Source organism: Candoia aspera, chromosome 7 (assembly GCF_035149785.1).
Source record: "Candoia aspera isolate rCanAsp1 chromosome 7, rCanAsp1.hap2, whole genome shotgun sequence".
Classification (NCBI taxonomy): Eukaryota; Metazoa; Chordata; class Lepidosauria; order Squamata; family Boidae; genus Candoia; species Candoia aspera.
In genome coordinates this window covers 51,601,120-51,623,059 of record NC_086159.1, presented here as the reverse complement: position 1 = coordinate 51,623,059, position 21,940 = coordinate 51,601,120, and the positions used below count along the sequence as shown (strand labels likewise).

Sequence of the window (21,940 nt, the reverse complement as noted above, 5' to 3'; positions counted from 1 at the left end):
TCCTTTAATGTTTTAGTTTTATTGTATCCTTTGTTATTGATATACTGTATGAAATTTTTGGCCTATGAACATTAGTATTATGGCTGAAGATAATTTTAGAAAGTGACTTATCTTTTTGGCAATAATATACTTCTTTTCTAAGGGACGCGGTGGCGCTGCGGGTTAAACCACTGAGCTGTCGATCGGAAGGTCGGCGGTTCGAAACCGCGCGGCGGGGTGAGCGCCCGTTGCTTGTCCCAGCTCCTGCACACCAAGCAGTTCGAAAACATGCAAATGTGAGTAGATTAATTGGTACCGCTTCGGCGGGAAGGTAACGGCGTTCCGTGAGTCGTGCTGGCCACATGACCCGGAAGTGTCTATGACAACGCCGGCTCCAAGGCTTTGAAACGGAGATGAGCACCGCCCCCTAGAGTCGGACACGACTGGACTTTACGTCAAGGGAAACCTTTACCTTTACCTATACTTCTTTTCTATTGAAGTCTATTCTTAGATTAAAAGAACATCTTACATATTTATTATAAAAGACCCCCCTTATAAGTTTTATTCAAATAATAGTAATAATAATAATAATAATAACAACAACAGATACAATAACAATTGTATTCAGAAACCCATATAAAATCAGTAGATGGTATCAGTACTTCTATCACCAAGAATTACTCTATTTCAATGCAGTGTTTGCCAAAGACAGCAACAAAAGAAATACAAACACTATTTTTAAAAAAGATTTAAATATGATTAATTTATTCTACTTTTTATATTAAAGGCTGTGTATTTTTCATTAGACATCTTTCAACTACTGGGATGCATTCTTGATAACTTGGACATAATTCTTAAAAATATACACTATAACTTACAGCAATGGTGATTAAAAAGAAATATAATATGCAACCCTTCTTTGTTTTGCTTTCACTTATGTTCACAAATGAGAAACACAAAAAGAAACAGTTTATTCACTTGCATATGAGATTTATCAACAAGGTGTCATCCACATCATCACTTGCTGTCAACTGCAAACTGTCATGAGTAGCTGTGGAAAAGAAACCAGGACTTATCTATATTGACATTTCTTGGCTCTTGCTTAAGGAATGACACTAATTTCTAATTTAGGAATGACACTAATTTCTTATGATGAAGAAATGATGCAAAGTTTTGGCTATCATTTTCCTATCATGTGGATGAGCACATACAAAAGTCTTACGCTTTACTTTGTCTTCTATTTTATCATCACATGTACCAATAAATACTTGAATATTATCTTTGATTTCATGATGCTACTCTCAATTTTGATCAAGTTGAAGGCTGCCAGAACATACAGAGACTATATTATTTGCAACAAGGATGGGTGCTCTCAAGGACATATGAAGCATAAATCCCATTTTTGCATCCCTGAAGCTTTTTTTTTGCTCCTGATTTTAAAACACAAAACAAAATAATGGTGTGACTCGCAACAATTTTGAGACAGGAAAAAAGAAATTGTGAATATTAGTTTATATATTTGATTATAATTTATCCCAGTTAAAGACAACAAATAATACTTTTTCTGCAAAATACAAGGGAAAAAATGGGAAATTCTAGCCTCACCCTGATGCAACATGAAGTGGCTCCACCCACTTCCCTTAACTGACTCCCACAATGAAAAAAATTAAGTGCATCCATTGTCTAACCAGGAAAAATTTGCTCAATCTGATTTAGAAGTTGTTAGTCTTAAATGTCTTCCTCAAGGCCACAGAGTTGGAAAGAAAGTATATTGACATGAACTGCATTCCCCTTGTAGCCTGCCTTTACCATGCCTCAACAATGAAGCTGCCTTCAAACAATGAAATGCAGGACAGTTTAAGGCAGCAGTTGGTGGCTTTCTTGCTGTCCTTTTCCCTCAGACCCAGCATACCTACCAATTACCAGTCACTTTTCTGAACTTGTGGCAGGGTGGTGTTGGGGGTTCAAGCCTTGATTTTTATTATTCCCTATATGTTTCTTCTCACAGAAGTTTCAATCTGCCAGAGACTGATAGAGAACCAATATACCTGTTTCAAACAATCCACTTGCCACCCACATTCACACATATAAAAGGTCTGCATGTGTGATTGGTAGAACCGGTTTGAACTACAAAGCAGAGAAGCCTGAACCAAACAGTGGATCTTTTTCTTTTCTCTCTTCTGAAGCTAATTTTTCCCATAAATAATTTTTGGCCAGGCAAAGAGACTCCTCTCTGTTCCACCCCACATTCTACATTTGTGGTTGTGGTTATGCAATTTTCCTCCTTTACAATTTCCCCAGCATGCACGCACATACCAAACAACAGGATTCCTGGATGACTGACTGACTGATCTCTGAAGAGTTTGATATTGATGAGGTATCATCAATATACCAATGATACCAAGCTATATGTCTCTGTTGCCAGCGATCCAAGTGAAGTTGTCAAGGTTCTTTCTCAGTGTCTGGAAGCTGTGAGGGTCTGGATGTGGAAGAACAGGTTGCGCCTCAGTCCTGCCAGGTGACTGAATGGTTATGGGGTTTGGGTCCAGTTGCAGAGTTGCTATCTTTGGTTATGAATGGGGTGACATTACCACATTCAGACTTGGTATACAATCTGGAGGTTCTCTTGGACTCACAGCTCCTGCTCAAAGAGCAGATAGCAGCTCTGGCCAGGGGAGCCTTTGCATAACTGCATCTTGTGTGCCAGTTGCACCCATTACTGGACCAGGAGGCCCTGTTCATGGTCACTCATGCTTTGGTCACCTTCCAATTGGACTATTGCAACCTGCTCTACCATATGGAAGCTTCAGTTGGTCCAGAATGCAGCAGTGTGGCTAGTTATGAGCGATTCTCATTATGTCTATGTAACCCTGCTACTCTGAGTTGCAGTCAGGCTCCCAATAGACTTCCTGGTGCAATTCAAGGTGCTGGTTATTGCCTTTAAAGCCCTGCATGGCATAAGACTGGGTTACCTGAGGGACTGCCTTCTCTCAAGAACATTTCCCTGCCCCACAGTCTCCTACAGGGTGCAAAAGCTAGTTTGAAACTCAAGATTAAAAAAACTAAGATCATGGCATCTGGTCTCATCACTTCCTGGCAAATAGAAGGGGAAGAAATGGAAGCAGTGACATATTTTATTTTCTTGGGTTCCAAGATCACCACAGATGGTGACTGCAGCCATGAAATTAAAAGACACTTGCTCCTTGGGTGGAAAGCTATGGCAAACCTAGACAGCATATTAAAAAGCAGAGACATCACCTTGCTGACAAAGGTCCATATAATCAAAGCTATGGTTTTCCCAGTAGTAATGTATGGCTGTGAGAGTTGTACATAAAGAAGGCTGAGCGCCAAAGAATTGATTTCGAACTGTGGTGCTGGACAAGAATCTTAAGAGTCCCTTGGACTGCAAGGAGGTCAAATCAGTCAATCCTACAGGAAATCAACCCTGACTGTTCATTGGAAGGACAGATACTGAAGCTGAAGTTAGGAAAGGCTGATGTTAGGAAAGACTGAAGGCAAAAGGAGAAGGTGATGGCAGAGGATGAGATGGTTAGATAGCATCACTGATGCAATGAACATGAATTTGAGTAAACTCTGGGAGACAGTGGAGGACAGGAAGGCCTGGCGTGCTATGGACCATGGGGTCACAAAGTGTCGGACATGACTTTGAAGCCATTTAGTGGCCTGCTAGAACCACTGAAATGGAGCAGAGTTTAACACAGCTGAGAAGCTGCCACAGAAAAAGAATAATATCTTAAAATAGCTTTAATGAGCATCTCAGAGAAACACAGGTTATTCAGCTTACTCATTCAGCCCTCCCAAGCATAAAGAATCACACGCTTAGACAGAGTAGATTCAAAAGTAACTAAAAGAATATCTTACTCATTTTATTCTTGGTTCAGTTACATCCATCTTCGGTGGAAAAATGATGTTCCTTGTTTCTTCTGTACTTTCCCTGTACTTAGTGATCCCTTAGCCCCATAGCTGCTAAGAACTGCATGGAAGAAAGGGGCAGAATCCTTCTTTTCTTAGGCCTAACTGCATGGTCCAAGATGGAGGCAGGAGCAGCCAAAGCATGCTGAGTATCCCTTGGTGGAAGGAGGAAGAAGAGAGAGAGAGAGGAAGTGGGTGTGGCAACAAACAGCTTCCTCAGAGTTGCATTGTGGGACAAACTCAATTTACATGCTAATGCCCATGCTAATGAGGCATGCTGGATTTGCCAGGACCTCCAACAGACTTAACGACTGAACAACAACAATCCAGAACATGGATGACTTCCATACTACAGAGGAAAACCTGCAGTGGTACTAACGTCATCTTCCTGTAACAAAGCTCCATCCATGCAGAATACTGAGTGCTGGGGCTATCAATTGCACACAAGAGACCAATATCCCTAAGGTAAGAATAATTCCAAGGTTTGCTGAACTGCAACAACTAACCTTAGGACAAATTGAGCAAAAATCCCCAAATTATCCCAATGAGGATTCAGCGTATTTAGGGAATTTAGATACTATTGAGGAAAACCAAAGAAAAATAGCAGGGATAGTGGCAGGAGACTAGGCTGGAGCATTAAAGAAAAAGACATTTCCAAATTCCACTGCTAAGTCCACTTCATCAAATGTAAACATCCTGCAATATACTCTAAAATACCCATGTGGCTGAAAAAAACCTATACATCTGGTCCTGAAAAGCTGGATAACCTCAAGGACAGTTTTTAAATAATACACATGATTGGGTAAAAATGCACAAATATCCTCAGTTGAGGTAATCTGAAAATCCCACAGAATAGTATTTGACACTTTGTTCCTCTGCCTTGCCTGCTCATATAGAGCACAACTGTGATTTTGCACTTGTGCTACAGGCTAGCTCTCTCTAAAGCAGGTTTAGCGATCATGAGAAATTTCATCCCTGGTTTTACCATTCTCAGTTTCCTTTTACAGTGAACTGGAATCAATCTGGTCGGAAAAGGTACCGGGTGGAATACAACCAGAGTGATTTGAATTGGCCCAAGAACCCTTAAATGTGTAACCAGAATTAAACATTAGGACTTGTGTCAGAGGATCATAAATAACATTATGGAAGTCATTTATGGCAGAAATTTAATATTTTAACTCTGAGATCTCTGGAGCTTTTTGTACAAAGTGTGAAATATTAATTTTAGAGGAAGTGGTATGGATGATTATTACAGCACAACTTTTATGTAGGTCTACTCAGAAATAAATTCTAGTATGGATTTGTGATAAATATCTTATATATCCTCAAATACTTATATATATTCTTATATATCCTTAAAAACTCTCTAAAAACAAATGGAAGGTTTGTTTCCAGAAAGACTGAAAATATATAACATTCCTTCTGTTGAGAACAAAGACAAACCTACATAAAAACAGGAATGACACTGAGTTTATTAATTCATAATTGATTTTCTTTTCTTTTTGAGGTAAATATTCAGCTTGTATTTCCAGTTCTGAAGATTCAGACTCTGTGGTTTTGCTGCTGACAAGTTACTTCTCCCTCACCCCTTCTTTTTTAAAGGATGGGATGGGACTCCTGGACAGATTTTGTAATTTTAGCTGTCTCAAGCTCATCAAAGACAGCCTCTTTTCGAATGCACATTATCTCCCCCAAAGACCCACATGGATTTATTCATCAACTGCTAATGGATTAGATACATGTGTAATTCCTCTACTACAAGGTGTACTTGTATAGCATGCCACACACCCCTTTTGTTTGAGTATTTGCAGCCTGAAGCATGCTGTCAAGCCTGATGCTCAGGAAGCACATACTTGTGAGACAAAGCAATGCTGTGGTCTAAGCAGGAGGTCTATGACTCTTTCGGTGAATTATTCACTACTTTGCTGTGGTCTGCATGCCAGGTCACTAGTGTTCACAGCAGGGAGCAAAGCATTATTCATTATCAGATCTTTGGTTTTCTGTCTTGGAAGGTTCTTTTCCCCTTTCATGGCTCTTTCAGGTTTTAACAAGACATTGCATTCTTTTAAACTTCCCCTGGGCAGCAGCGTCTCTCTTCCCCTCCCCCCTTTTCCTTTTTTCATGTGCAGAAAAAAAACACAATAGGTAGAAAGCCTGAGTGGTTGTAAATTTCAGAAGTTAATGTCAAATTGACAAGGCAGTGATCAAATGGAAGTTCATAACCACAGAATGCAAGCTGGGATGGAATGTTGGGTGTTTGGGTGCTGAGTTGCCCCCTACAGATTTCTAATGGCAGGTCTATAAAATCATAAAGTCTTTTTTTTTTCTCATTATAAATGGTAAGAAAGAATTTATTTGGGTGACCTGAAGTATTAACAAGGTCAGGCAGGATTTTTACAAGGCTTTTGATATAACTGCGTATACACAATGAAGTTGACTTGTCTGTCATGGTCAAGAGAGGCCTGAGGTAGGATGAAAAAAATACACTAGCACCTGCATTGTATTTGTGTTTTGGAACATCCTGGATTCTACTTAAATGGCTTTTGTTACTGTATTTATGGTGATATCTAATCGTAAGCATGAAAAGAAAAAGAAAAGAGGCATAAGTCTCTTGGGTGGTTTAAAAACCAGAACAAGAAAAGATGCCCCAGAGAATGCAAGCCAAGTTCGACTAGTTGCTGCTACCTGCTGTGATTATAGTAATGAGCACTACATTTGCATCTATGAATAAAAAATGACCACATGCAAATCTACAAGCTTTTTTTGTCTTCCTATTTATTGGCAATACCATGTACTTCTCTACATTCCAAATTGCCCTCAAAGCAAGCTAAAATATAGTTGATAGGATGTTGGCTGAGTTTGGGCAGACAGTAATTACGTGGGCATGTTCCTGACTTCTCTTCTTGTGGTATGGTTGTATTTTATCCACTTTTAACATGTAGCTTTCAAGCATTTTGTCAACATTATCTTTTCAGAGAATCTTGGAAAGATAGCAAATTGTTACTTATTTAATTCCTTGTTACTGTACAATTCTTTTACTGCCCAAGATGAAGAGATTTGTGAGATCTGTTGCTACACATGCCCAAATATCCTGTCTGGCACTGATACTGTGTACTGTGATTTGAGTATGCATAGGATATGCCCTTGGCTGCTTTGCCCAATGTTTCAGGCCAGCCTTGATGGAGGCTAATGCCTACTGCTTTGGAATGGTGCTCACATACTTCTTAGCCCTTTGTTCTGTGGCACTTGGCCAATAAAAAATCATATTCTGATCTCTGAATTCTGAGCAGACAAGTATATCCAGTAAAATGACACAACTGTTCTTGGGGAAGGCCTATAAAGTGAATTTCCTTCACTTTATAATGGGAAAACTGCTGTCTAATGGAATCAACTAAAACTTTCAAATTTGGAGCTCAAATTGTTCTTCAGTAATCTACTCTGAAGGTATAATAATATACCTTAGTATATGAAGGTATAATAATAATAATAATAATTATTATTATTATTTTGATGCTGCCTGACTCAACTGAATAAGGTAAAGTGGGTTATGTTTCTTTTTGAACTATTTATGCATAATCAGGAATGCTTTAAGTCTGCATGCAGTGGAATGTATTTTATTGTCTCCAACCAACATCTTAGCCATTTTCTCATAACTGTGGGTTTTATTTTTTCTAAAGAAAATAGTTATTGTAGTCATATTTGGAATCTAGATGACAGCTCCTACTGAAGGGCTTCTTGCCCACAGAAAATATCAGATATATAAAATATAATTATTTGTACAGACTCAGAATCCACATTTTAGTGTAATATGTGACTTTCAAGAACTGGATGGCTTCAACTTCAAATAAAATGCATGATGAAAAGCATATGTATAAAGATTGTTTTCTCATGAGCTATCCTAATGGACAGCTACTAAGATTCTGGGAAAGGTCTGTTTCCTTCTATATCAGAAACTTCTTCCTTGAAAACTTAATCTGGGTACCTTTGCATGCAAAGCATATCTCTTTCATCACTAAGCTTAAGATGGTGACCTGCGTATTTGGACTGATTTTAACAACCAAGCCAACATAGCTGGACATCAGAACCCACCCTTCCTCTGATGTTCTTTTATTATTTATTCTAAAAAGGTTCCACCATGTTGAGCAACCACAACTCTGTACAAGCTTACCTGAGAATCAAACTTAGCCATATACATAGGATTGTGTCCCTAACATATTATTGTATTTCTGCATAAAGAGGGGCAAATTCCCACTTTCCAATTTCAAAACTGATGGTGAACAGAAGAGGTACAACTCAAAGAATCTCTACCAGCACTCAGTCAGCTCTAGTTTCTTCTGCTTGCAGCTGGACAGGTAGATGGAAATGTTCTGTGCTTAGTAACCGCAGTCTTACCCAGTTGCACTAACCTTCATCTGCATGTATGCCTGTTTCATAGTTTGGCCTTGAACTGGCTTTTTTGTTAATTATGTGAAGGATGGTTCTTGCAAATAATGGGGCCTATAATAATGCTGTCCTGAAGCCATTTGGCTTCCTCATCCTTCCCAGTCTAGTATTGGTGCTTTGAGTGTGGACACATGAGAAAAAGAAAAGACATATATATATAATATGTATTATATATTACATATATAATACACCCCAGCACTGAAGCTCCATCTAATGTGCATCATTTTCAAGGCAGCCCAGACATTAGGCAGATCATGGCAACTGCTTGAAGTGATAGTCACTGTGGAACAGCAATTTATGTTGGAGAACACAGGTGTGTTTTCACATATTTCCCCCATGCCTCTTAAATTAGTCTATTACCTCAGTTTTGATGGAAGATGTTACCCCGTCATTTCTATTAAAGTGAGGTTCAGTGCTAGTATAATTACTGGGGATTCAGCATCACCTTTCCTTTGCCTCAGGCAGCAAAATATCTTGGGAACTCTTCCCACTTCCAAGCATGCCCTGAAAGCAGATATCAGCAGGTGAGGTGAGGTTAGGAAATTGCATGACCTCAGGGATGGGGGCAGTGATATTCCTTATAATTCATGTGATTAACCTGAGAAAAAGGTTCCAATTTGCTGGCCAGAGTTACCTGCTAAAACGACATAAATTAATCAATCTCCAGTTTAGGAAGAAATCAAAGAAGGTATGCAGAGAATGGTTACCGCCCAGTAATTTCAAAATAAATGGCAGTGTGCAAATGCTAGCCTCACACTAAAAATGGAGTTGTAATTATGTCAGGAACCCAGCAGTTAAATTTATCAAATCAGCTGCTTCTGATGTTTCTACATGTAGCAATTTGGATTACTCTGAAACTGCAGTTCAAAGTTTTTTTAGCTGGTGCATAAAAGTATGTACAGGTGCTTTACTGCTGTTCTACATTTTTCTCTCTCTGGAGCAAACAACATTGGCAAAATAAGGAAGAAATTGCTACCTAATAAAGAAAAAGCAGATGGCTACTAAAATGAATGAAAAGGGCAAATAAAAAGCAAACTTTCAGACATGCAAATATTGCTGGCAGCCAGAAACTGCATACCTCAGTGTCATGTCTTTATTCAATGAATGCACACTACTTGCTTATCTACTTAGGTGTGCAGATAGATGTAATTACCTCAAGTGAAATGAAACAAAGGAATGTCTTACCTCAGAATAACTACATCATCCGGATGTTGAATAACCTTGATTTTCTAGTGAGACAAAAAAAACAACAACCCTAATGTGCTTTGTCTGCCCTTAAATTTGTAAAACTGTTTGATGATAAGGCAGGCAAGCTTAACCTGAAGGCACATTTTTTAAAGAAAATGCAAAGTGAACTCTCAGCTGCATACAACAAGATTTAAAACTACAAAATATACTAAAACACCAAGAAAAATAACATCAGTGATGAAATCAAAATTCACTCATTCTACAACAGCACTCAGTAAAATCCTAACTTAATTATGCTGATGTAGTGAGCTGAAGCTCATGAAAGCTGATGCTTTTTCCTAAAATTTGTTAGTCAGAAAAAGCTACCATAATCCTGTTTCTTAATTATATGCGAAGATAAGCCTATAAGGCTTGTCTGCAGACCTGTAATGACTCTGCTCTCCCCCTTTTCCTTAGAACTGGAAATTACTTCTACGATTTGACACTGAAACAATTATTGTGGAAAAATCAGACAATACATGTTCCTGGCTTACATACCAAGGAAAAGTGTTCTCTTGAAAGGACTGCATAAACATCTGCATAAACAGGCATTGTGCTAAGGATATGTTTTATACCCATACAAGGGATTTTTTTTTCCAATTACATTTCAGTATGCTCATGACTCTTTAGGTCCTACCTAGCCTGGATTGGATGCTCTAAGAAATATTTTTTCATACAACAACCTGTCCATAAACTCACTAGCTACCCATCTACATTTTAACTTAGATTGCTATGAGAAACTGGCTTCTACAGCTTTTGTAGTATTATATATTGTGCAAATCCAGAAATTTGGTTAAATAAGGAAATTGTGGCTTATTAACAATGAATTAAATTCATCAAACACAGCAACTAAGATGATGCTACCTGCTTTGCTAAGTTCTTCTCTTCTTTTATATATAGTTAGGTAATATATAACTTCTGAGCAATTACTTTGTTAAATTTCAATTGAGGTTGCTTATAACCTTATTATTGGTGGTTACAATTTTTAGTATACTATGATGGTAACTATTTGGAAATATTAAGTTAAAATTACCTAATGTTAAAAAGTAACTTTATAATAGTTTTGGCTACAATTATTTGCTTTGAAATAACCATGCTATAGGTCCTAGGTCCTTGATTCTAGGATAATATTTCTGACTCAGCACAGTGAATATGTATTGGACTAGTCTGCCTAAAATGTATTTTATGCTCACCATTAGCTATATGAAATTAATATAAATGTAATAATTGATTAGCAATAATAATAAGACAAAATCTATTTTCATATGTCATTATTTTCCTGAAAGATTTAATAGACTGGTTGGAGCAGAATGTAGAAAGTCATGCACAAAATACAAGAATTTTCAGTATACCTGTTAGCAATAAGAAGATTTTGAAAACTTCTATCACTTTGAAAATGACATACTGTATTTCTTATGTTGGAAAGGAAGTGAGAAAGATAACTAGTGTTTGTCATGTTTTTGTAGATAGATTGATACAGAGAGATGATTAGCAGTTATTTAAAAAAAACAGTTCTTTTCCAGAAATATGATCATGACAAATGTATCATGTACATCAATCAAAATCAATCAGGTTTCTAAATATAACCAAGGAAAAGGAGGATCTATAACATCATTGAATAAGTTTCCATGTTGGTCATATACATTGGCTAATCAAGAGTTTACAGAGTATCTTTCCAATATTTCTCAAATGACCGGCTTTGATATATAATTAAAAAGACTTAAGAATTACAGAGATTCTATCTAATCTGTGCTTCTGTGCTTTTTCAGTGAAACTTCTAGTGATGTCAAGGCATGCAGACGTCTATGCTTCCCTAGGCATATATCAATTTATGTAGTTACCTATCTCACAATTGCAATTCTATATCTTCACTGTTAATTTAAAATAGATACGTTTTATATATTTGTATGACTTTATAGAATTTATATAGCTAGCTATATTTAGATAATCTAAATAATCCTAGCACAATAATCCTAGGTGGCCCACAACGACTAATACAAACAGCAGATAAAATAATACTTCCCACCACGATGCATTTACATCCCACCAGCTGTACATTTGCTGGACTTGTTCCTATCACTAACTATAATTGCATAATTACCCTTTAGCAATATATTACATTTTTCTCTTTCTGTAACACTAGAAATTACTATTTGGTAATGACCTTTGGAGGGCTCAGAAAACAACATCTACCTGTGGAGGTGACATGCCATCCTAGAGCCTCAGAGGAAATACCACTGGTATCAACAAAGCTTAGATAAATGGAATTTCTATGTACACAAACCTTGCATTTTAAATGACAGTTGGCTGTAATCAGATAGTACTTCAGATATCCCCTTCCTCATCAAACTATGTTGAATCTAAAATTAAAGCTTTATTCCTGGAAGGCTGTTACCTAAAAGTGCATTTTGAGTGAAAAATCATTGTTTTAAACTTATTTCACAGTTTAAAGGTTGAACGAAAATCTGACATCTTTGTTTATAAGCCTCTAACATATGCAACATGGGTGCAATTATCTGCCCTGTCAGAGGTCAGTTTTTCAAGGGTGATTCCCCCAGGCTGCTAATTTATGACTTTCTCCCAAGCAATGCTTGCCTAGTAGGGCAGCAGTTGTGCATGTCTCTGAGGAGAGGATACAATTAAGTCTTGGGTTGGGCAGGCTCAGTATTGGCATTCAATGTACTGACCCTAATCAAGGGTTTACACAATGCATGCCCTTCAAGAATTTCATTCAGGAGTTTTAGTGACCTGGTTCAGCACAAAGATCTCGTGTGCAAGAGAACTTTCTTGCATTACATTCTTCAACACTCAGAGGAAGACATCAGGGCATACATTCTGTCAGTCCTGAGTAAGTAGCTAGCAGTCCTTTTCTGCATTTTGCAGGAAGTTTTCAATTTGGATTGATGCTGTTGAAATTCTTGTCTTCCTTGTTCTCATTGTTGCTAGTTTAGTGGTTGGTCACATTGCATGAGTACCCACAGAAGTACTGCCAACTAGCTATCACAAAAATTGCTTTTCTGCTTAGAGGAAACCAACAGAGATCTCTTTCTATTCTTCAGGACTCTTTTCCTCCTTGTCCTCCTCCTCTTCTTCCTTCTCCTCTAGAGGTAATCTTATGTGCATGTGTTCAACAGCTGGAATCACAAAACAGAAGTATGTGAGCTAAACACCACTCTCTACAGCATATGCAAAGAGAAACACACTTGATTCTGCATGGGAGTATGTTTGCATGCATAAGAGCTGGTTTTCCAGATAGATAAGATTCAGAAGATCGTTATGTAAAAAAACATGGTAGAGATGCTGCTGAAGTCTTGATTCAGAATCTGAAGGGTGGGGATGGAGGCTGGATAGAATGAAACAAACTAAAAATGAATCCTAGCACTGCTATTTATTCAAATATCATATGGTTTCCTGTCTGCTTGAAGTATAACTCTTGATGTGATGGTATTTCCCCTGAAAGAGCTAGTCTGTGACTTGGGTGTCCTCCTGGAGTTACAGCTACTGCAGGATCTGTAGGTGGAGATTGTGGCCAGGAAGGCCTTTGCCAAGTTTTGGCTGGTGCACCAGCTGCAATGCCACCTGGATCAGCAGGACCTGATGATGGTGACTCATGCCTTCCACACCATCAGGAGAGACTACTTTAATGAGCTCTACATGGTTGTACTTTTAAAGACTACTGAGAAACTGCAATTAGTGCAATACGTTTCTTGGTACAATTAAAAGTGTTGGCTTTAACTTTTAAAGTCCTTCATATTATTCTTCAGATAGATGATCTATGCAGTCCATTTATCACAACTGGGGATGCTGAGAATTCTCCCCCATGCATACATTTGTGAAATAAGATCTGTAAGGGTTAAAAGGTGTTTTTTATTTTTATTTTTTAAAAATATTTAATTGTGGAATACAAAACACATATAAACCAACAAAAAATTACAATAGTGGTGATAAAGTGAGAAAGAATCTACATAAATCTACAGAGAAACTAACTGCCAATGCCAAGCATACATGATTTCCATCATACAGATGCAGGGATGGAGGAATAGTTCTTGATCACAGACAGCCAAACTCAACATCCAGTTTCAGTTTATTTCCAGAAAATCAAGTCAATATTTCATTTTTTTCTGAAATCTTCCACATATATATTATATTTGGGTCAGAGATTTCTGCAAACTAGCCAACAGTGCCTGCAGTCCCTTTTCTGTGCCCCAAATCTTAGTGACATGTAAAGAAAGGAAAACCAGAATTGAAGGACCAAAATGTTTCAAGTTAAAAAATGATAGTCTACTGTTAAGTGAACCAGGTAGCATTTCTAGCATGCTGGTCAGAAGCTCCTGTCACTAGTATCCAACATATCCATGCCAGTTGCAAATGACAGAAGCTTGTGTCTAGCACATATGGGGGACAGAATGTTAGAGAAGATTGCCCACCAAAAACTGGAAAGAGCAGATTAATCCTGAACAACCACACAGTTCTCACTTAAAGAGTTTTTAAGGATTAAGTATAAGTGAAAGAAGATAAATGATGCTTTGTTGCATACGTTGCCTGCTTCAATCCATTACAGAAATATTGCAGGATCACTGTAGGTATTCAGTGGAGCTGATTAGCAAAACTAGGTTTCTTGCAGAATATAGCACACATGTTATGCAACAAGGCTCTCACTGTGATTTATCCCTCAAAGTTTCCCCTGTGAAGGTTATACACTCTCATAACTGTTTCCCAAATACATCTGAGCAGAGTAAATAAATCAGTGTTCTCCTATGTCTTCTAGGCCTTTAGGTATGTTTAGGATGAGATTAGCATCTCTTTAGAGAGTATGGTACAGCAGAAGAAGATATGACTGCAGTGCTGGAGTATTATTAGAGTAGGAGCTATAATCCTACTGTACTCCAACCAGAAGGTCTGGCACTCCAAAGTGGATCTGTGTGTCTATGAGAATATGAATTCTGTGCTATTTTCTTGAATATTTTGATGTTCTGGTGGCTGCACCTGAACTTCTGCTGGGTCTTCATCTCACTCCAGTTTTTGAGCAATATGAGGTCCTACTCATATTCTCCATTGCTGACTATATACCCAGTGGGCTCATTTTCCCAGAGCATTGGTTGTATGGGATACTGTTAGTAAAGAAAGAGTAGTGGATGCTGCTAGCAGACAAACTGTAAGAGGAAAGCTTGTACATAACAGAATGAATGGAGTAGCATAGAAGTGAAATGACTAGCACTCCCCAGAAGGGCTGGAAAAGACCATAGACTATATATGATACCATTGAAGTGAATGACTAAAGCACAATAGACTGGAATAGTCTAGTAATATTGCACAGCTCCAGCTGACCAGGATTTAGTGCCCACACACTACGTCTCTGGCCACTAGAAAAGTATCCAGGTAACGGAAGCACCATGGTGATGTCTATGTGTCTTATTGTGTCCTGAATGCTGCCACAACATAACTAAACAAAGGCACAAAGCTAAAACATGCCATATCAAAAGTGGAAACAGAGTAAGGGAGTGACTTAGGTGAAATGCTAGGAAAAAAGAGACAAAGATTCAGGCTCATAAAGTTTTCTCTCTCTAATGTGGTCCTGAGAACATGACAAAGCAGGAAGGTGTGGCTCCCGCATTCTTGCAGGAATGTTCAGCCAACCTTTTGCAGACAGTAGAAAGCAACACTCCTAATAACAACCCCTGCTGCTGCCCTCCCTCCATGCTGTAACAACAGAGGGTCAGGTGCAAGCAACAGACAGAAGCCCCTCCCCCCAAAGCAGTCACTTACAGTAACATGTTTCCTACACAAGATGTGTCCAGTTCTTTTAGGACAAAAAAACATAATGGCATTGGTGGAGGGTGCCCAAGGACAGAGAGGAGGGAGGTGTCCACATCAGCCTTAAACAGCTAGGAAGTGCCTGCAAATAACAGCCATTACTGGTCACTTGATTTCAGCACCAATGTAATTAGCAGCAAAGTACTCCAGCCACTGCTGGATGCTGTTGACTTAACAGGGAAACATCACTTTAACACCAGTGCAGCTAAGAACGACTTAAGACTATCTCATTCATGGGCTGGGGAAGAGATGAAGATGAGCCCCTAGGAATGCAGCAGCAAAAAAAGATGTTGCCCAGTCATGTTGGTTCCATGGTAAGGTCCAAGGGATTAATGGCCCCTAGAGAAGAAAGTAAGAGTTTTGACATTTGTATATATACCAACATCTTTAGCAAACCATATGGATGTCAAAATAACAACCACCTCACTTAAATGCTCTGATTATGTACTTGCATCCCAATATCTGACACAAGCATGTACATTGTGGCATTTGTGTTGTGATATCATCATACACGTTACATCATTTAATTGTCTTGTCCCCCATGGATGCTTGTGTGCTGCATATATTTAAACAAAGTAATACATATGACATAAATGTATTGCCCCTGTATACAAACTAGTATCACAGAACAACAGACAAATAAAGGATGGGTCCCCATGAATTTTGCTTCCTGCTTAAGTATTTGGTTTCACAGGTTGTGATCTACAGTATGTACCAGAGGGCTGCACAGCAAAAACCAGGCAAAAATAAAATAAACTTTAACACAAAAATAAAATAAATGGCACCTATTCTTTCTAGTTTCAGGGTGGCATAAGTTCCCAAAGAACACACAAAGCCCTCCTTATCTTTGAAATGCCATTTACCACCGTATTTCAGACTACTCAGCTATATGCAATTGTACCTTAGTAATACAACGACATTTGGTTCTAATGTTACAGGAAGCATAGAAGCATGGCAAGTCACACTCACACCACAATGAATTCACCACATGAACATAATTCTTCTGAAAACTAATTTGCTCAGAAAGCTTAAGAAATTTTACATTTATTTTAAAATAAACCGTCACATGTTTTAGACCCATATTTTCAGTGCAACTTATAGTGGCAAATGAGTGGAACATCTTCACTATTTATGTATCTATATCATATCCATTTTTTTTTCATTTTCTTCTTTTGCAATAAAGCCGCAGGAAAAACAACATTTTCAAATCATAAAATAAAGCATTGTATTTTGTTAGAATTTTAGCAAAATACAATACTACACACACACCCCGCCGCAACACTTTTAAACCTCATTATATTGTAGCAGAACAGTGAACTGGTAGCTAACCTTTCTCAGCTAACAAATGGGTTGCATTAGTTTGAATGAGTGGAGATGGTATCATTTCACACATACTGCATCCTACAGTTAAAAAGAATGCCAACATTCTGTTAGCAAGACAGCTGGTGGTATTCCTTCTCTAAACACAGTGCTGTCATCACCTAGGAGAATAGCCAGGATGTTTTAATGGTTGGGACAACCGATAATTTGGTTTAGCCAAAACAATTTCTTAAACATACGTTTTCATTTTAAGCAAGCAATAGATAAAACTTCTGAATGAGTGCTAAACATACATTCGTGAATGATGTGTTTATTAAATCTGGCTCAACCAACATATAATTTATCTGGAAAGCAATAACATTCAGGACCTGGAATAATAATAAGATTCAAGTAACAAATTAGCATATTTTTGTTTAGGTGGTAAGATGCTCAGGAAGGAAATGTATAAACATAGAAATTATTAATGTTTCACTTCCAGAATCCCTCATGATTGACTACTCTGGCTAAAGCTTCTGGGAGTTGTAAGTCAGAAATATCTAAAACCCATAGTCTCTTCATTACTGATTTGATTTCTTAGTTTTAGGTGACTGCCTTACAGGAGCCAAATAGACCATTTCTTTCTTCTAGATAATTCTTTTCAGGGGACTAGGAGAACAGAAGAAGCATCTACCTTTTAATTGTAACCAAGGTCCAGAACCCACACAAATACTCATAGTGACTTTGGTTATTTTATTTTAGCATTGCTGTGACTGCTTTTTTACAGTCTCTGGAAGCAGAATAAAAACGATGTTCTAATAAGCACTTCATTTAGCACAATATAGCAATACCCTTGTGCATAGCTGCAGTTTACTACATACTTCATTAGCTAATAGTAATCCTCCTAAATTCAATTTATGCTCATTGCAGAAAAAAGTGTACCACTTTGAATAATATGGACCATATCTTTGACTTTGGGGGTTTCTACTAAGTTTTCTGGAAGTCCATCACATCACTTTCTTATAATTTTACCTCCCTTGTGGAAGCTAATTTTCTAGTCTATCAAAATTTTACAACCATTTACAATATCACTTATTCAGTATCTGTCAACATCAAGAGTCTGACTAAAAAGAACTATAAAAATTGTTCCTTCCTTTTGTTGAGTGGCCCTAAGTCATATTTGCAACAGTAATTAAAATATTTTTCAAGAGATATAAAATAGCTTTCCTTTGTATTTTAATCATTGTCAAACTTGCTTTGTTCATCATCTTTATTTTTTCAACATGCACAAACAATATTAAGTAACAATACAGTGGAGACTTTAATATTAAGAAATCCTCTTAAGACTGAAACCATTACTGTACAACAAATACTTTGACACAATCTGCAGTGGTTCTTTCATGTCTGATTCTGGATGAAAAAGCTAAATAATTTTATGCTTATTAACATTAACATTTAAATCATAATTAATACTGATACAATACTTTATTTTTATCTTCAGTGTTCTAAATTATCTGAATATTAGAGTGTTAATAATCTTTATTAAATACTGTACAAATACAGTACAGTACTGTATTATATTATAAATTATATTATAAATATATTATAAATTATAAATACTGTATTGAACCAAATACTATAAAAAAATAATAAAATAGCTTTCCTCAGTGGAATATCTAGTAAGAGTAAAATATTCCCAGAAAGATACTATATCCCCAAGAAGAAAAGAGGGCTAATGGTTCTAGGTATCAGCGGCTTTGTTGTTTATTCGTTTAGTCGCTTCCGACTCTTCGTGACTTCATGGACCAATTCTCGCTCCATGAATTGCTGAAGTCTACCTTGCAGGATCTTGAGCATTACCTTACTGGCATGTGAAATGAGTGCCACTGTTCGATAGTTTGAACATTCTTTAGTGTTCCCCTTTTTTGGTATGGGGATATCAGCAGCTCAGTCAACATGATTTTGTTTTGCTGGGCTGTTTGTACATCCTTTAAGTATGAAATATGTAAGCCAATATATGATAGACATCTAATGTAAATCTTGGCATGAAACTTTCTAAGTACCCATGTTTTAAATAGACAAATAGCCATGCAAAGTGTTAACAAGATCTAAGCATACACTGTACTAATTGTCTTCACTGTCCTTTGGTATCTTGGAAATTGGAATTCTCAAATTTGTGTAGTATGTGTTTTTTCTGTTCTTTCCTTTTACTTCTTTATAATTTTACACATACAATAATAGGTTTTTAAGCTCTGGTGTGGGCTGGTCCATGAAGTCACGAAGAGTCGGAAGCGACTAAACAAATAAACAACATAGCAGTTGAGGGCCTCATCGGCCATTGAACAGCATTCAGGGTGCCACATCCCCCAAAGTAAGTGGAGTCTTGACAAAGAAGTGAGCAGGATCAAGGCAAACACTATACTTGTTTTAATTTAAATGTAATTTAAATTACATATAATTAAACAGAGTGAATATGGTTTGTTTCCCATGAATTTAATAAATTTCTACTTTAGACATTTTAAACACTTCAGTTTCATGCATGGCAGGGATAGACAACTTGGAGCCTCAGGACTTGATATTACTCCTAAAGTCCTTTTTGTAGCATCAATTTTTTGCCATCAAATCTCAGGTTCCCACCATTTTCAAACAGAAAATACATGAAAATGTACTGTAAGCTTAAAATAGGCTTTACATCAATTTGACAAAAACTATCTCTGCCCATAACAGAAAAGAAAATCCAGAATATCCTAGTCAGGAAGAACGGTTTTGAGCTCAAAACACTGAAGTGGATTCTAATTCCTTGTGGGAGGCTGATCTTGTCAACATCATTGCCAAGGTGTCTGTGTCTGGGTCCATGTCCCTTCTCCCCTGCAGGACATGAGCTGTTTTAAAGACTCTTCATGCAAATCTTGACAGCACTGGAGGTCTTTGCCAATCTGGCAATTGTGATCTCTAGTACATTGGCCCAGGACTGTGAGCCCCTTTTATTATCCAAACCTCTTGAATTCTCTGGTACAGGAGGGGCTGCCTGTCTTGAAGCAGCCATAGTTTAGCTGTATCAGCCGTGCTATGTTCTGGGGGGCACTTCCTTGGCAGGATGCTGATGCCACCTGCAGAAGAGGAGAACGTCTGAGGACTGCCCTCCATGAATGGAGAGTATTAGACTTGCTTCCTGTCTTGGTCCCCAGAGAAACAGGAGGCAATGGATGTAACACTGCATCTTAGCACTCTGGACTTGACTCAAGTCCCATTATTGGAAAATCTACCCAAAGGGGTAGTACCCAAGCATCACAAACATGGAAATAGTTTCTGGGTATATTGCAGAGTTGGATGTTTTCACAGTGCCACCATCATTGCTACTTATTTAATTTAGGTCTACTGGTGAATTCATCAAGAAGCAATAGATATCATTGTTAAGATTTGTCCATATATCATTGTCCATCATTAACAGCTAGAGGACTTTTATAAGTCTCTAACTGATAGAAATCTGAGACAGCTACAGTGAAAACTTACAGATACAAAACACCGTCCACCACAGAATAAACAAGGACAGCCAAGGCACCAATAGATATTTGAGATCCCCCTCTGAAATTATTTGGTTCCTAATTTGTTGTTTAGGAGCAAACTATATTGTCTCAATTATCAGTTAGTATGTTTCTGCAGTATTAGAATAAAAAAGCTTTAATTACTGCCTGCTTAGCTGTAAAGCAAACACCAACACTGAAACACTTTGCACAACATGCATCCCAAGAATACTGTTCAGCAAAAAGATGATCTATGTATCTTTCAGCCTGACACAATGAGGTGCTGATATCACTACACAAATGTTTTTCAGAAGAAAAATAATGCAAACTCAGATGAACAAAGCTATGAACTGTCATCATGCTGCAACCTCTGACAGACTGAACCAACACTACCAAAAGTGATGTTAAAGGTCTGTCATCTTGTTTTAAAATTGTCCTAGAAACACACCAGAGGCCTTCAAATAAAAGTGTCCCATTCTTGAGCCTTGCAAACAACTAAACTGGATGGAACATCTGTTTTTTCAAAAAGGGAAGCATGTGTCTAAGCTGGGACCATTTACAGTTTCAGATCTTGCTTGGCAGGTGAGAGATACATTGATCTCAGACAAGGAGTGAAGACAGTTGCAGGCCAGCTGTTATTGCCATGTACCATAGCCATTGTGTCTTTTTAAATCAGGCTGTGAGGGACAAATTTCAGGATCATATTTCCTATATTGCAGCCTATTTTTCATTGCTAATCAGTCAACTCCCTAAACATAGATTTCCCATTGGAATATTAAAGAATGTCTTGTGAAAGTGCCAGTATGCCCATCTCTACTAGGCATAGAGTTTATTCTGACTCTTTATTATTTAAATAATGTCAAATATATCTTATTCCTCCATTTGTATTTTATGGGACCCACTGAGATTTAATCACACAATACAGATACACGTAATTAAACAATTGATGCAATATATAGGAAATATGCAGCCCCAAATTTTGCAAAATCAGTCCCAAGCTTCTCATTGCTGGCTAATAGAATCCTAAGATATTTATTTCATGGAGTTCATAAAATGAAAGTTTCCTGCTGCTTATTTCCCATCTTCTCCTAACCACTTAAACCTTTTACAAAAAAGCTTCTCCAAAGACAGACACCCCCTTTTGAATAATGTGGGAGAGGTAAACAGGGGGGCAGATGGGAAAAGAGGAAACTGGAAACTGTTCTTGGTCTCTGAACTCCTTAAATTGTCTTATAATCAACTTATAGTGTTTGGGGTGTGCAAAGCATTTTATTTTAGTTATCCCTTTGGACTTCCAGATGAATGCCTTCCACTTGCAACGTCTTGTAACGAGCTCCTCTAACAAGTTCCTTTTATTTCTATTTTACTACATTTTAAATTCACCATTCAACTTTAGATAGTTTGTTATCCTACTACGGATCCTCCTTTGCTTATTTATATTTTACTTATACTACATATATTTTGATATGGAGAAAAGGAAGAAGAGACAAAGGACTCCCTCGACAACGCAACCCTCATCTAAACCACTGAAACAACAGAAGGTGGACAGATTTGTTACAAGTAAGCGAACCTCATCAGTAAACTATGATTCCCCGACTTACCTACAGAATAGAAAGGATTCTTTAGAGCGGGACTTACAGGCTGAGATAGAGAGTCAGCAATTGTTGGAGTTTACTTCATCGTTGCTAGAAAATACTCCTTCCCCACAGGCTGTTGCTGTTTGC

General features: G+C 37.7%; 1 pseudogene; it reads left to right on the top strand.

Moving 5' to 3' along the window:
* The window catches only part of LOC134501501 (phosphatidylglycerophosphatase and protein-tyrosine phosphatase 1-like), an 83,811-nt pseudogene extending 63,551 nt beyond the window's left edge, over positions 1–20,260 (top strand).
* Positions 20,261–21,940: the final 1,680 nt, after the last annotated feature.